Genomic DNA, 16,341 nt, shown 5'->3' on the forward strand with positions numbered 1-16,341 from the left:
TGGACATGATACCCTTATTTATGGCAAGGGTTTTAAAGCCTGTTATTTTATAAGACCTTAAAAGATACCCTGCCCTCCTTTCAGGAAAGGTGGGGGCTTTAATTAGTGGAAAGCATCCGTTTCATTGACACATAAAACCACAGCGCTCTCCTCATTATGAGGAGTCCAGCCATGTTACAAGCTGAGATACAAAGGAGATTTCAAAGGAGATGGAAGTGAATATTCTGGAAGTGGAACTGGACATTGCCATCTTGGTGGGAGAACTAAAAATTCATCTAACTATTCTGTTAAGGATCCCACATAGAGAGTGAACAGAGGTAGCAAGTGGCCCAGCTACAAATTCACAGAACTTTTCAAGTAAAATTTTCCAGGGAGACTTCAGGACTGGTGCTGCTCCTCACTGATTAGAATGGTTTTAATCAAATTCATCCTGCCAGAGAGTTACTCATGTGGGAGAAGAATGCTGAATGGTTCCTTACTTACATTTGTGTTTTCTGGGACTGAAAAACAGTTATGAACAGATTGGTAGGAGCTTATTTTTAGGCCTTCCTGAAATCATGATGGCACATTTATTTTTATTTTTTTTGGCTTCTGATTTGGGAAGTTCAGCAAGTTAAAAACAAAATATTAAAAAAGGAAGTTTCCTAAATAGTCTCCTCACTTCATATAGCATATTTCTGATTACATATCTAACTAAACTTGCATGCAACATTTTATATCATGCGCTCATTTCTTTTCTAAAAAAATTCTTTAATAAAATGAGAGAGAAAGCCATTCAATTTGTAGGCATAATATGAAGCTTCACTCCCTCGCCTGGATCATGCTTAACTCCCTGCTATTGAAACAAGGGTCTGAGTCACAGAAAATACATTATGTTGAACAGTGCATCCAGATTTCACACATTTTAAAGCATCTTGAAAAATTGTAAGTGCTAGTTTTCCAAACACAATGCAAGTTTTCATAACACACTGAATTCCTTTTCAGCTATGTGAATAGGAGGTTTGCAGTTTTTAGGAGTGTTTAACCTAAAATGGGAATTGAATCCATTCAAAACCAAAGTCACAAAGAGCTGATGATGTGTACATTGTGTTTGAACTATCTGATGAAAGGCTCTGAACATTCAATTTCTTTGGCAGCATTTATTATTGTTTCACTTATGCTTAAGTGCGACCAAATATTCAGCAAAAAAGATTACAATATTATCTAGTTTCTCGTGGTTTCTGTAAGTGCCTCTATATCCTCTAGTGCAACATTTGTTTTTTGAACAATATTAGTCAGGAAATCACAAGAAATACCTCTTGCTTTCTACAACAAAGACTCCTAGATACAGATATTAAACCCATAGATACATTAGAAAACCCTTAAAATGATTTAACTAGCTGGAGTACGCAGTTGGAGCAGTGTGTCAATATCGGTCACCAATGTATGGAAAAGATATGGAGAAACAGGAAAGGATCCAAAGGCAAGTGACAAAGATGATCAAAGGGATGGAATGCAAGCTGTATGAGCAAAGGCTAAAAGAACTGGGTATGTTTAATTTCGAAGAGGAGATTGAGGGAAGACACAATAGCCATCTTCAAAATACTTGAAAGGCTGCCATAAAAAAAAGATGAAGAAAAGTTGTGCTCTCTTGCCAGAGAGGGCAGGACAAGAGGCAATGGGTTCAAACTAAAGCATAGCAGATTTAGATTAAAGCTATATCTACACTACAGCTTTTGTTGGCATAATTTATGTTGCTCAGGGGTGTAAATAAATCACCCCTGAGCAATGTAAATTACACAGACATAAGTGCCAGTGTGGAAAGCATTATAGCGGCAGGAGAGCTTCTCCCACCAACATAGATACTGCCGCTCATGGGGGCTGGAGTAGTTTGGTCAATGAGAGAGCTCTCTCCCATTATCTTAGAGCGGGTATATTAGAGAGCTTACAGTGGCGCAGCTGCATCGATGCAGCTGCATCGCTGTAAACTCTCTAGTGTAGCTGCAACCTAAGTTTCAGGAAAACTTTCCTAACTGTAAGAAGAGTAGGCCAATGGAACAGGTGGTAGAAACTCCTTCACTGGAAGTTTTCAAAAGCAGGCTGAATAGCCATCTGTCTTGGATGTGTTAGACCCAACAAATTCCACATCTTGGCAGGAGGGTAGACTAGATGACCTTTGCAATGCCTTCTCACCCTATGATTCTAATATATAGATTAGATAGAATACAACATTGCACTAGAAAACTTTCCCCAATAATGACGGACACCACTGTTACAAAGCTTTGATGAATCAGGGTGTTGATACTTTACTTCTATACTTATAGACTACTCTTGCCTTCTGATATACACAGGATTGCTCACACTGCTCACTTCAATTTGAATGGATATATCAGAGGGCAAAATTGTGCCCTTAAATTGTAGGCCTAAAAAAGAAGTTGAGGATGGTGAATCATGAGGACTTGTGTACTTCAAACTATTAGCAGAAATGCATCCTTTAAAAATATATTTTTAACCACTGAAGGTTCTTTCATGGAGAATCAGTAAGTGGTGAAAATGTTATTATCTCTTTCTCCATCTCTGTGGATCACTAATCATGATTAATTGGACACAAAATCTCACCTCATGTTGTCAAACTGTGTTTTATTTAAAAGTTAATTAAGATGTGAGCTGAAGCTAGAGTAATACAGGGTAACTTTTTAGCTTTAAATGCAGATATTCTATACTATAAGCAAGGAGACTGTTATTCAAGGTCCTTACAGTAAAAACCAATAATCAGAAGTCATACTTAAAAATAGATCTCTCATCTGCCTAAATTCTGACAATCTATTAGAATTGCCTGGTGCCAGCCCACTAGGTTAATCAGCATCAATATAAAAGTGTGCCAAGCAAAATCAGAGTATACAGAATTTACAGGGGCATTTTCTTAAATGCTTCAGAATACTCTCCTCACCAGGTAGTCTATTTGACATATTGCTACAACATATCTCTGCACACAAACTAACATTCATGTTAGTCTGACCCTGGAACACGGGAAACTTCAGTTCATATTGGTTTACGTAATAGTTATCACATTTGCTGCAAAATAATAAGGGAAAAGGAAAAGAACTGTGGCAAAGCAAGTTACTTTTTAACGTGTTTCGTTCAGACAAGTGGACTGTTACTGCTGATGATTAGGGTCCATTTTTCATACCAGATTATGATGAGTAGAAAAGGCCACTGAGACTGTCACATACAATAGTTCCTATCAGTCAGTGACAAGAAGCAATGCCTGTGGCACCAAGCAGATGATGACAAAACCAAATGATGGCAGAAGCTGTAAATACTAAAGATATTTCTCTCTCTGAACCGTAATCTACATGAAAGGGGAAGTGCTGGCCTTTCTATTGCTGATACATTTTTTGTTGTTGTTTTTTCTGGAAACTGGCAGCCTGGGTGGCAATGGGATGCACCATGTCCAAGCCTGACTTTCAGAGCAAAGAGGTAGTAAGGCCAGTAAAAACAGGATTAAAAAAAATAGATTAAGTACCTCCGTCCCCCCATCAACCATTGTGAAAAATAATAAAAACAGAAGCAATGTGTTGGTTTCACTTTGCATACCCACTAGGATTAATGATTTACAGGCTAGTGCTGCTGTCACTGTTGGATCATTGAAGTCCTCTTTATGTCACTGAGTCAATTTGTGGTGTTAATTTAGGCAGAGACTAAAATAAGAGACTTTTGTAAAAAAGAAAACAGACAAACTTGTCAATGAAGAGTCCACGTCCAAAATGAAATTCTAAAAAAAAAAAAATCATTTACTGCACGAGAATTTGTATTACAGTACTTGGCTCTAAAACATTGAACTAAATATATACATGAAAAAAGTTTGGTATGAATTTTCCCCTCTCTGTCTTTTCCCTCTCTCTCTCAGGGCAGCTTTTTTGCTACAAGATCAGTGTTTGAAGTTTACCAGCAATAAGTTCATTTTCACAAACACATGGTGCTACATATGTTTAGAGTCCAGTTGGACCACCAAGGAACCATTGCATCACCTGAGGCATTAAAGATCTTCCTATTGAGTCAGTAATTGATGACATGCAGGCCAGTAAAATGCTTTCTACAAATAAAATCACAGATGTGAATCGACTAGAGTGGGGTAAAATTTTTTAGCTGAAACTTTTTTTCCCCACCAAAGAATGCAAATTTGGTCCAACAAAAACATTTTATAAATTGTATCGAGTTCACCACATTATTTTGCCCCCCCAAAAATTTATTTTTTTTAACATTTTGATTCTTCATTCAAAACAACTTTTCATTTTGAAGCTTACTTCAACTGAACTTTAAAAGCCCAACAAAGAAACAAAAAGTTTTGTAACAGATAAAAATTGTATTCAACTTTTTGACTCCCCAAAAATTTAGAAAAAAAATTTCTGGGGTCAACATGAAACAAATGTCCCCCCCCCTCGATTTTTTGGTATGGCCGGTGAACCGAAAAAAAATCAGTTATTTGCAGAGCTCTGGAATTGACACTCGACTGATGAGGCCACAACCAAATTCAAATTTTGTGACAAAAAGTAAATACCCTGAGCAACAGCTCTTACTGGTAACTTTTCCCAAAACTGGATACATTTTGTTTCCCCCAAATATGCAAAAGAAGTTATGGTGTCCTTTGAAATTAATGCCTTCTACTATAAAGAATGGTTGTAGATTAAATCAGTCTCTGCCACAACTCTTTCACGTTACTGCCTGCACAGTGGGGTGGAGTATAAAGTATCTGGTCTTTGAATAACCCTTCTACAACAAATTTAATGAAACTAACACTTTTGAGCATCCAATACTGAATGACAAATAACACAATATTTATGCTATCCAAGTTTGTTCAAGAACATCCATATAATTTCCCTTTAAGGATGATCTATAAAATAACTTCCAAGAGTCTTCCTTCATGCATATATCTGTTGAGTTAACATATGCTCACTTGACTTTAAATTGTGTAGGAACAGATGTACATTGAAATTGCCATATCAAATCAGATCACTGGTCCATCTCTTCCATTTGCCTATTAGACCGGCCAGTACCAGATATTTCAGGGGGAAATTCAAAAAACAAAAACAAACAAACAAAAAACCCATAACACCCCCTTCAAACGCCCCCCCAAAACAACAAACACAAAACCAAAAAATACAACTGGTAGTGGAAAATGATGCATTAACATGCCCATGGGATTTTTTTTTCTAATGCCCAACAGATATTCTCTGAAGCACAAGTCATACGCTTTAACTTTTGTTACCCTATCTAAATAACTCCTTATACATCTAGGGCTAGATTGAGGCTTTTAATCACACCATCTCAGAGGGGGAACACTCACACTCAGTGACGAGGAGTGAGAAATCTGTTGCATCAATGAGGATGGAGCAAATTGTTCTCCCATACATGCCCTGATCTTCAGGCCAATGCAAAGGTGGCAGGGGGAGAAACAGTCATCCTGCCTTATTCTCCACTCAACTTGACCCCCTTTTTGGCACCTTGTTCCTCAGAGAGAAGAGGAATGAACAGTTTTTGTGCTCCGGACAGTACATAGATTGCTATTGTATTTATTACTATGACATGAGATTACATTATGTTATATGAAAGTTGATGGGAGTTAGACACCTAACTCACAAAGTTGATGTTGTGAATCCCACTAGGCACCTATCTACATCTTTAAGCTGCTAAATACCTTTTTAAACTTGGCTCTTGGTGTCAATGATATTTTGTGGCAATGAGTTTGTTGTGTAAAAACACTTGTACGTGAACTGCCTTCGATTTTTATAGGATTTAAAGGAAGCTATGTCTTTATGCCACAGCTATTAACAGGAGTGTGAGAGCCACAGGAAAAAAGGAGAGATTGTTTTAGTTACTGAATAGAAAGGATTAGGAAATGTGATGGCAGAGCTTCAAAAGTTAAGGCCACAGAAAATGGTCATGATACCATTTACTGAAATAGACTATAGCAACAAAGTTATACAAATTCCAGTATTAACATGTGATTGATCTTTATATGAACAAAGCATTCTTCCCTGATATCCTTTCTAATTATGCCAACTAAATTATGCCCATTTATCTGAAAATTTTAATGTGCCTCCTTAGATTTGTTTTTTGCAAGTTATAATTTACATTTTAATACTTTATACTGATATGACAAATTTGGTGTTAAGATGGAAGTATTAAAGGTGAGAATAAAATGAAAAACTTCAAAAATTTCTTCTGTCCATCCTCTTAATAGTGTGAGAGGAAGAAGTGGAAGTGATAATTATAAAGCTCCCAATAGAAACGGCCAATTAGAAACTAGTATGTCAGAGATTTTACTATTTTAGATTGTAACATGGCAAGACAACGTCATATGTTACTTCTTGTTTCCTTTAACTGGGTTCCGTATTTTACTTGTTTCCCTGTATACTGGATAAATAAGATGACATCAGTTTTAACAGATCAAAATAAATCTGCAAAGACTAAAGTTTTTATTTTTAAATGAATTAGACTGGGAGTCTGTTTTCATGTAAGCCAATTAGCTATATTGTACTTTAGTTTAATCACATGGAATTAAACAGTTGAAAAACAATCTAGATAATTTTCTTGGATAGACATGACCTCAAAGGATGACAAGCTATAAGTCATTTAAATCACACATAGTTTCTTCAAAGCTTGTTTACCACGTATGTTAACAGGGAAAGGGCAGAAAGGGATGGCAGTATTGGGGAGCTACTAAAGGAAGCTCTACACCAGCTTGTCTCTATTTTTTAACCAAAATGCTCTTCTATATCCTAATAAAACAGGCTAATAAAACAGTGACACCTAAGGCTATGTTAAAAACAGTTGAACTAATTAACTAACCATGGCTGTTGGTATAATTAAGATCCTCAGATCCTATTAAAAAAACACCAGCTACTATAACTAGAATATCTAGCAACCACTGTAACTATTATAATTGGAAAAGGCTTGGTTGAATTATTAAAGACTACAGAAACTCAATACAATTCACTTTGATGAGACAGAACAAATATTTTCTGCAGGAAAAAGCCAAAAATAGCATAAGGTTGGAGCCAAGGAAGGAGGTGACTAACAAGGCAAATATAACCATCTGAAAGGATCATTTTAATGTTAGACACAGTGTGAATGAACATAATTATATGCCTCTTTACTTTGTTCATGTTTTTCTCTTTCAACTGCAAATCCACTCAACTGTCATGTGTAGTTCAAGATGTTACTAATACTTTCTATGGTAACAGATTATTCCGCCCATCTGTGGGCTTTGTAAATGACATAACCTAACAGTTCAAAAGTACCAAAGCTCGAGGATGAGTAAGGGTTTTAATATGGCTAGATTGGAGCGTTTTTTCTCTTTATAGTTTTTAAGGAATAAATGGATACAAAGAGAAATTGAAACTGATTTTAAAATATTTTGATAGGCTAAATGAAATCAAGATGTACTGCGCTCTTTAATTGCTTGCACCTGTATGTCTGTTTATGCTGAAGAGCAATTAAATGACTAAAAGACCCTGTAGATCAAACTAACAAGTGGTTCAAAACTAGAAAAGATAATTGTTTCTACCTACTAATTTAGAGGCTGATTCAAATTAGTGCTGAGCACATACAACTCCCATTGAAGTCCATGGGAGTTTCAGATATAGAACACCTCTCAGGAATAGACTTAGGGACCTGTCCATCAGTCCTTACTCAGGCAAAACTCCTATAGAAGTCAAGAAATGAGAAAAGCTCACAGAATTTAGCCCTTGGTTTATCTGAAACCTTTCACTCTGTCCTAAACAATTAGATATCGCTTTCCTTATGTGAAGGAGGAGATAGATATCAATATTTATTTCAAATCACATATCTTAAATTCTGTATTGGTACAAGACACTAACATACAAGGCTAAAATATAATCATTGTATCATATAGCATGCCCCCCAAAGCACCCCAACATCTCCAAGTGGACTACCCTAGGAATCCACCTACCTTAAAATACTGGCCTTCCCAAATCAATTATTTCAATCTATCAAACCATCCACCAGGAAAAAGCCCAAGGCAAAAGTGGAGACTTGCAGTTTGCATTTTCATCTAAGCATTTATAACATGCTCATAACCAGGGCCTGAAAAGCATCAAGGACATGATTTGTAAGGCAGTGGTGACTGCAGTCTAGAGCATGGAACCCCTTATGAAAAACGTCCTTCCATTAGCCACTTTCCTTTTACACTGGGAGCTTCTAGAGCACCGCTGCTGAAAGTGCTGATCACATCAGTGAGGCAAGAGATACCATGCATATTGATTATGGCTGTATATGTGAAAACCAACACCTTAAACCCCACCCAGATACAAAACAGAAGCCAGTGCCCTACTGACTACAGAGCACTGGTGTGACAAGCTCTCACTAATGCGCTCCTCTCTATATATGAATCCTTATTCAATAATTGTTGAATTCTGCCTCAACTGTTCACTCTAAGTAGTACTTTACTCTTTAAGCAGCGCTTTGCAGAGTCAGATTCTTCTTAGCTTGAATTATGGTGGCAGAGTCAGGTTCTAAATGGGAAACCACATTAAACATAACTGGATACAATTTTACCCAAATAGGGATTAATCCTCAATAGATCAGTAGAATACACACAGCCAACATCAGGGACTTGTTAACACTGAGGAGCAGTAGTATCAATGAAACTCACAAACTAACCCCACCAACTCTATCACCACCATCATGAAACATTCTATTTCTATTCATAGTACCTGACTTCATTATGGTCCCCCATTAACCGGGAGAACTATCTGGAATACATAGTGTGAGAAACATTACAGCAAACTGAGGTGGAAGGTAAGAAAAAGGGCCATTCTGTGCCATCTTTCCACTAGAGGTGGAGGGAAAATGCTATATATTTTCTACAAAATTTCTAAACAAAATAAAAAAAAATCATCTGTGGAATTTTGGGGGATTTTCAAAATGGGAGGCTGGATTTCTTTGTCCTACTGTCCTCTGAAAGAAAGAAGTCCTGAGATGAATTGAAATGGTCACTTTTGATAACCTAAGGATCAAGGAAATGATATATAATTAAAGAGAAAAATTCTGTATCTTTATATTTAAACTAGTGATGCTGATATATAACAGAACTTGTTTATTACTATGTCCTCACCTTGGATATTGTGTTCAGTTTGGGTCACCCTATCTCAGAAAAGATTCAACAGAAATAAAAGAACCCGAGAGGCGGGTGATGGCAAATGACTAGGGACATGAAGGGGGGAACTCTGTATAGAGATTTTCAAAATACTGTGACTGTTCCATTCAGAGAAAGATAAATAAGATGGGACATGATAGAGGTATGGAAAATAATGAATGTCACAGGGAAAGCCAAATGTTCTCCTATTTGCACTCTCATTATATCGAAGGCAAATGTCACTAACCCCATTTCATAGATTGAAAAATAGAGACTCAGAGGTGGTAAGTGACATGTCCAAAGTCACAAGCAAGTCTGCGCTAGCAGCAAGATTAATGCAGTTTTTATGGCTCCCACTCCCATGCCTAATTCACTAGACCACACTTTTTGCCAACCTTCTCACCCATATAGTAGGGATTTCACCTCACCCAAAAGGAGCTCCTGAACTGACCTCATGGATGCTGATGATTCATCGCCTGCATCATATGGTAAGGAGTCCTAGACAGTGTTATCTGGAAAGGCAAGCAGCAAGTAAGTGCACATTAAATGTCTAACAGGAAACATGTCTGAGGCACTCTGGCCCAATCCATTAGCCACAATACTGATTAAATGGAAAGTATGTGGAACATAATGTATGTCTATGCTTCATGTTTGCCCAGAGGCAACTGCAGCATTCACCCTATGGCAATCTGGCTCCCCAAGCGGTAGGTTTGTCACCTTTGCCACCCACCATGCTCTGTTACTGATATACATACTTCATCTGCAGAAATCTCACAAGCAGCCTAGAGATGTATGCCCCTAGAGAACTAACTGGAGGGAAGACTGATCTCATAGATGTCTACCACTAAGTTCTGAAGAACAAATGCGAAGAGTGTGCACTATATGAGCAACCAGACAGCAGGCACTCTTTCCAGCAAACACTACAGTGGACCCACACAAAGACAAGGCTGCAGACACAGTCGCAAGCATCCATTGTTGAGGCCCTGTACTTCTGCTGCTCAGATCCCTCTTTTAAGTGAGATGCTGCATAACCAGTGAGAGTGTGCCATCACTAAACATCTGAAAAAAAAAAAAAGGTTCCCCATCATCATTATGAGTAAGTCAACTGGGAATTTTGTATCTCCAAGTGGTCATACCACCAGATGTACAAATGAGGGAAGCTGCCAACTCTTAAGGCAACTTCAGTATCGTAGTATAGAAACCCAAGAGGAGTATCACAGTCCCCTGCAAGCATGTAGGAGTCCATGGTATGATCCTGGAAATCTAGTCATTGTATGTCATGAGCACAACTTGGTGTCGCGTTCATTGAACAGGTATGCTTCCTATTCTTGTATGCCAGCTGGGCATCACAGAGCCCACTGTGTTCCATCCATAGTTGCACACAATGAAGGAATGTTTGCAACTGCTAAATCCTTGCATAATTTTGGTGTTGTGTGTAACCGTGCATGGAGAACACAATGCCTTGTGTAGCCCTGCATGGAATTGGGGAAATCCTGGGGTATCAAGGCCGTGACTGACTGATGTGGGTAGTGTCCTCTGAAGCACTCAAAGCCTAGGAGGCAAAATGCAGAGAGTGATGGTACAGGAAAGAGCATGGTTCCCCTCCTGCTTCTGGTCTCCCTTCAGCTCATCACAGAGCCTGTACCTCTGGATGGTTTAACCTACAAGGAGATTAGGCAAGGTGAGGGCAAGGATATTAGCCATACAAAGGAAGCTCTTCTTTGGAGACTGAGCCTCCCTTGCCTAACACTTAAGTTTCCTCATTATGTAAAAACCCAGGTTCTCTTCAGGTACTGCACTGAAGTCTCACTTTGATGCCTCCATCCATTACCATCCTCTGTAGAATCCCCAAAAACAAAAGGAGTACCGGTGGCACCTTAGAGACTAACAAATTATTAGAGCATAAGCTTTCGTGAGCTACAGCTCACTTCATCGGATGCCAAATGCATCCGATGAAGTGAGCTGTAGCTCACGAAAGCTTATGCTCTAATAAATTGTTAGTCTCTAAGGTGCCACCGGTACTCCTTTTCTTTTTGCGAATACAGACTAACACGGCTGCTACTCTGAAACCTGTAGAATCCCCATACACCTGCATCCTGCATGTGAACCTGAACCTTCTCACCTCATCCCCTCTGCCTCACCTACACTCTAACCTAAACCTAGACCCTCCGCTACATTCCTTTTCCTCTTCCTCTCAGCCCTTGCCAAATCCTGTCTGTATCTCTCCACTGTTCCCATGATCAGATGTTTATGTTGGGAGTTTATAGCCTGTTTGGTGTACTTAACCAGTTCTAATCTTATCCTCAAAGAACAGCAGGTACTTTAATCAGTGCTGCCAAAAATGATGAACACATCTTATTAGACTTACCTACCTTTAATTGGACAGTGATCACACACTACAATACAATTTAGAACAAACTTACAATTGCTAACCCTCTTGATTCCTGCCTTCCTTATTGCCAAACACCACCTAATAAACGGCGTATTTAGCCACTTCATGAATCCAAAAAGAGTAATGTGAGGATATTTGTCAACCACAGTTCTGAACAGGTATGTGTGTTTAAAAAACAAGCAAGTGGTGATAGATATAGCAACTGTATCTCTGGATACAAACTTCTAAATCCAGAATCCTACATTATGGGATTTGTGCAGGGATATGAGGGTAGTGTAGTGGGCAAGGATCCTTGTGGCTTTCAGAAGGTGAAGTAACCGTAGCTTGTGGACTTCTTAGCAGACTTACAGAAATTAAAACATTTACCAAAAACTCATTCTGATCAAATGCTTCAACAAAAAAAGATCACCTCTTACATAGAGAACACTGAATGTGGAAGATGGGAAGCCCGTGATGGCACAGGCGAATATTTACTGTTATTTCAGTGAGCAAAATCCGATAACACTTGATTCCCTATGCTGATATAGTCCTGGAAATATTTGTAACTATCTTCATTTATCCTTCTTCCCGCACTTGTGGGCCTCACAAATCATTTACTCCATGTGCTGCCTTCCTACCTCTATTACCAAATGTTCACAGAAATGGTGGCAGCTGCTGCATGTCCCAGCTATTTTTAATGAGCCTGAAAAATTGCAAGGACTTCTCTTATTGTACTCCCTAAACTGCCCCAATTCCAAACTAGCTCTATGGGGGTTACACAGACTGGGTTTCACAAACAATATAAGATACTTGATTCACCCCTTGGCTATGCCCGCTTCCGCTAGTGTAACCAGTTGCTGGGCCCTGGTGATGGAGCATCCTCCCTGAGGGTGTTGCAGCATGCAAGGTAACCAAGCTGCAGTGAACCAGCGCTGCCACAAAAAGTGACCTGAGCTGGCCCAGGCAGGAAGTGAAAATCCAGTGGGTTGAAGCATCTGGGAGGGCAGAGATGCTCAATCTGTCCTTTTCCAGAGCTGAATGTATTCTGGAATGTATCTATTCCTATTGGCTCAGAGACATGGTGGGGGCTACAGTTTGCATCTCCTTGTGTCACTGAAGGCATCTATACTCCATCGTCTTTTATGGCAGCATTTACATTATCCAAAACAAAAAAATAGCACAAAAGAGCATATTCTAGGCAGTTTGACCACCTTTGCTCTCAAGTTAGAAGTGCTGGATTTGGTTCAGAGAAAGAATCAAAACAATAGCCGCAGTTCAGTTAAAAAAAATCAATTATTCATCCAGTTCTACGCCTAACACATTTAAAATGTGTCCATCTTGTCTATGCTAGTTGCTAAGTCAGGTTTAACAAGGTGTTGTGACGTTGCACTCCATACGATTTTATGAAAATATGCTAATAAGTGTGAATATATGTAACTGGACTATGCTTCACGCAAAAGGGTCTCTTGTAAGGTATTACAAAGCTTATAATCTACTGAGTGTGGTCATCCTATTTGTATTAATGTATCATTCTGTATCTGAAACTAGAAATATGAAATACAACTCTTAGGTCCTAGTGTAATTATGCAAAGTGTGGGCCATTAATGGTGGTTCGGAATCTTGATGGTTCCCATCAACTGGGACAACTAACTGTAGATGGCTCTGTTTACTTGCAAGCCTTCCTGTGAGTCAGGCTGGGAAGAATGAAGGCTTGGGGTCTCACAGGACCATGTGACTATGTCACCCCATATTAGAATCCATCTTAACCTGGGGTTTTTCCATTTAGAGGGAGGGGGTGGGGACCCAAAGAGACAAAAGATTCCTACCTTGTGCAAAGCTATATAAGGGGGTGGAACAGAACAAAGGGGCTGCAGAAATCCCCTAGCTACTTCTGTTCCACCCCCTTTTATAGCTTTCCTGAGCTGGAACAAAGACTGTACCAGGGAAAGATTGGGCCCAGACTAGAAAGCGGCTCGTCTGTCAAAGAAGCTTATTGGAACATCCTCTGAGAGTGAGATTTGCCTGCATTTAGTTTCCTACCGTATTTAGGCTTAGACTTCTGTGTGTTATTTTATTTTGTTTGGTAATTTACTTTGCTCTGTCTGTTATTACTTGGAACTACTTAAATCTTACTTTTATATTAATAAAACCACTTTTACTTATTAAATAAGCTTTATACAGGGTAAAATGATTTATTTGGTGTTTGGACACCACTGAGAGCTGGGTATCTGAGTGCTGGAGACAGGGGCACTTCTTAAGAGCTTTTCAGTTAAGCCTGCAGCTTGTGGGGGACGTGGTTCAGACTGGGTCTGTGTTTGTAACAGGCAAGCGTGTCTGACTCAAACAAGGCAAGGTACTGAAGTCCCAAGCTGGCAGGGAAAACGGGCTCAGAGGTAGTCCCAGCACATCAGGTGGCAGTCCCAAAGAGGTTTTGTGATCCACCCGTTACAGGTGCTAAGTCAGGTTTAAGAAGGTGCTAGCACATTTGCTGACACACTTCATTTTCCCAATGTAGTCAAAGCCTAGAAGAAAAAGTTAGCTCTCAAAGAGTAGATGCATAGCTGTTAAGGCACAGTTTCATGACTAATGAGATATACTGTCCTCCACAGCTTCTGTGGAATTCATATCTATGTCAAAATAGAATTCCTGAAATTCCTGAGAAAGTCACAAAAACAAACTGACTGAAACTTCCAGGGCTTTGGGACATCTCAGGAGACACCTTCCTACTAGATAAAGAAAAGTGACAAAACATTCCCTCTGAGCAGCAACTACCAGTTGGTGTGTGGCCCTCAAGATTTCTGCTACTTGCAGTCTTCTCTTGCTTGGAACTGTTGTTCCCAGTGGACCAGAATGGAAAACTGATTGGACAAAATACAGTGAATAACTTACAATCCATTATGAACAATATCAACATTCAGGAGCAACCTTGCGGAATACTAATGTATAAATAATATAAATTAATTCACAATGACGTTATTAAATTTTGAGTTTTGTACTTATATGAAGATACTGCTATACTTCAGCTACCCTAAAATTGCAATAATCCCTCTAACCTATATGCCATCATTATTACAAAGGGAGTTTTATACGTAAAAAGTGAAGAAAACCAGGGTGTAGAACAAGAGTCAACCAAAAAGTTTGGGTTCCGATTCTTTTCTCACGTTCTGTAAATTGGGAGGTAACTCCACTGACATCAGTTGCACCATATACCGTTGTATACCACTGTCAATGAGATGTGAAGCTGGCCAATCATGCACAAATTCTCAGGGCTTTCATAGCTAAGATATAGTCAGAACTTCAGTTAAAGCCTCTGATTTTCAAAAGTTTACAATTTGGCTGTAAAATGTTATGCTGAAACTTGGTATACAAGGTCTTGTGGTGGAAGTGATTTTGGTTGCACCAATTTTAAACAAAATCTGTTCAGCTGTCTGAAGACACAAATGCAAGTGAAGAAAAAGTGGTTATCAGATACTGGCACTTTTTCTGCTTGTATAATTCAAAAAAGATTCAGTTAAGAAAATTGAACTTGACAAGCAATTAAACATCATGTTCCACACTTGCTCCATTCAGCAATGTCTCATCACTATTTTCTACTTGATAAAGTAGAAATAACAGACTTTACAGGATGGCAGGGCTCTTTTGTTTGCTCACCCTATTGGCAATCGTTAGAATCATGAAAAAAGCTACTGAAGTTCTGCTTACTTTTGGTGGCTGAGTCTACTCCTTAGCTCAACCAGAGAGATGGGAGTGGTTCAGCCAGAGAGATGGGAGTGGTCCCTAGCAGGAGGACAGAGCAGATCCTGGAGGAAAATCCTTGGAGCAGCAAGCTCAGCGATAAAGCTCTGGTTGGGATTTATGCTGTATTATTGGTTTTGGTATTAGTACTGATAAAGCCATGCCTAGTAAGGGGGAATGTTAGAAAACTACCTCAGGGTTTTCATGCTCTGTTTAGAACCCGTAATGTAAAATGTTAGAACATTCCCAGTGCACTGATCACATTTCAAAATGTGGTATGTTTCAGAAGGAATTGTGTTACATGAAGCTGTATGCTTTCATCTGATTGTAAATCACAAGAGGCCTCATTGTGACACAAGCCACAGCCCATAGTAAGGCACAAAGTGCAGAGCCACAGTACCCCAGTGGATCACTGAAGGTATTCTGCCTCAAAGAGCTCAGAGCTCGCCAGCTACATTTGGGGGAAATGCAATCAGCACCACCCCGTTAAAGGATATGCTATACTCTTTTGCTCTGGCTAACCTCTTGCAGCAGACTGAGCCATTGTTCCACCTACTCTCTCCCCCTCAATGAAGAATGTATCCGGAAGGTGGTAGAATCTCAGTGGCAGCCCCAGTGCTATAATTGCATCAGACCTTGGCATTGAGCATGCAGTGGAAAGAAGAAGGCTCTGTTCCAACAGGTCACACGGGGGTAGAGGCTCCTTAATCCCATGCAGTGAGAAAGGGGAAGGATGGAGGATTCTTGGTCTCACACATAAGGGTTAGCCATATATGTATTTATATCTTAATATTTATGTTCTTTAGATTGTACAGAAGTAAAAAATCTATTCCTGGGTTTGTTAAATTAAATTATACACATTAAAAGTTCTTTAATTACAGTAAATACACATTAAAAACCTTCCTAAGCATGTCTTTACTTAATATGACAAAATCAGTGGGACCAGATTCCATGTTGAATCTATTTGGCTCGTTTGCTCACAGGACTATATTTTAAACACAAGCTAGATTTAGTTAAAAACAGTTAATATTGTGATAACAAGTTATGAAATAAAATGAACCTGATACTTTTATCCCCAACTTCCTTTCCATTGTGA

The 16,341-nt window shown here is 39.0% G+C and overlaps 1 protein-coding gene across 5 annotated transcripts in view; it reads right to left on the minus strand.

Moving 5' to 3' along the window:
- Nucleotides 1-16,341, minus strand: part of CTNNA3 (catenin alpha 3) — an 889,777-nt gene that overhangs the window by 469,217 nt on the left and 404,219 nt on the right. The gene's annotated exons all lie outside the window — the stretch shown is intronic.

Source organism: Dermochelys coriacea, chromosome 7 (genome assembly GCF_009764565.3).
Source record: "Dermochelys coriacea isolate rDerCor1 chromosome 7, rDerCor1.pri.v4, whole genome shotgun sequence".
Lineage (NCBI taxonomy): Eukaryota > Metazoa > Chordata > Testudines > Dermochelyidae > Dermochelys > Dermochelys coriacea.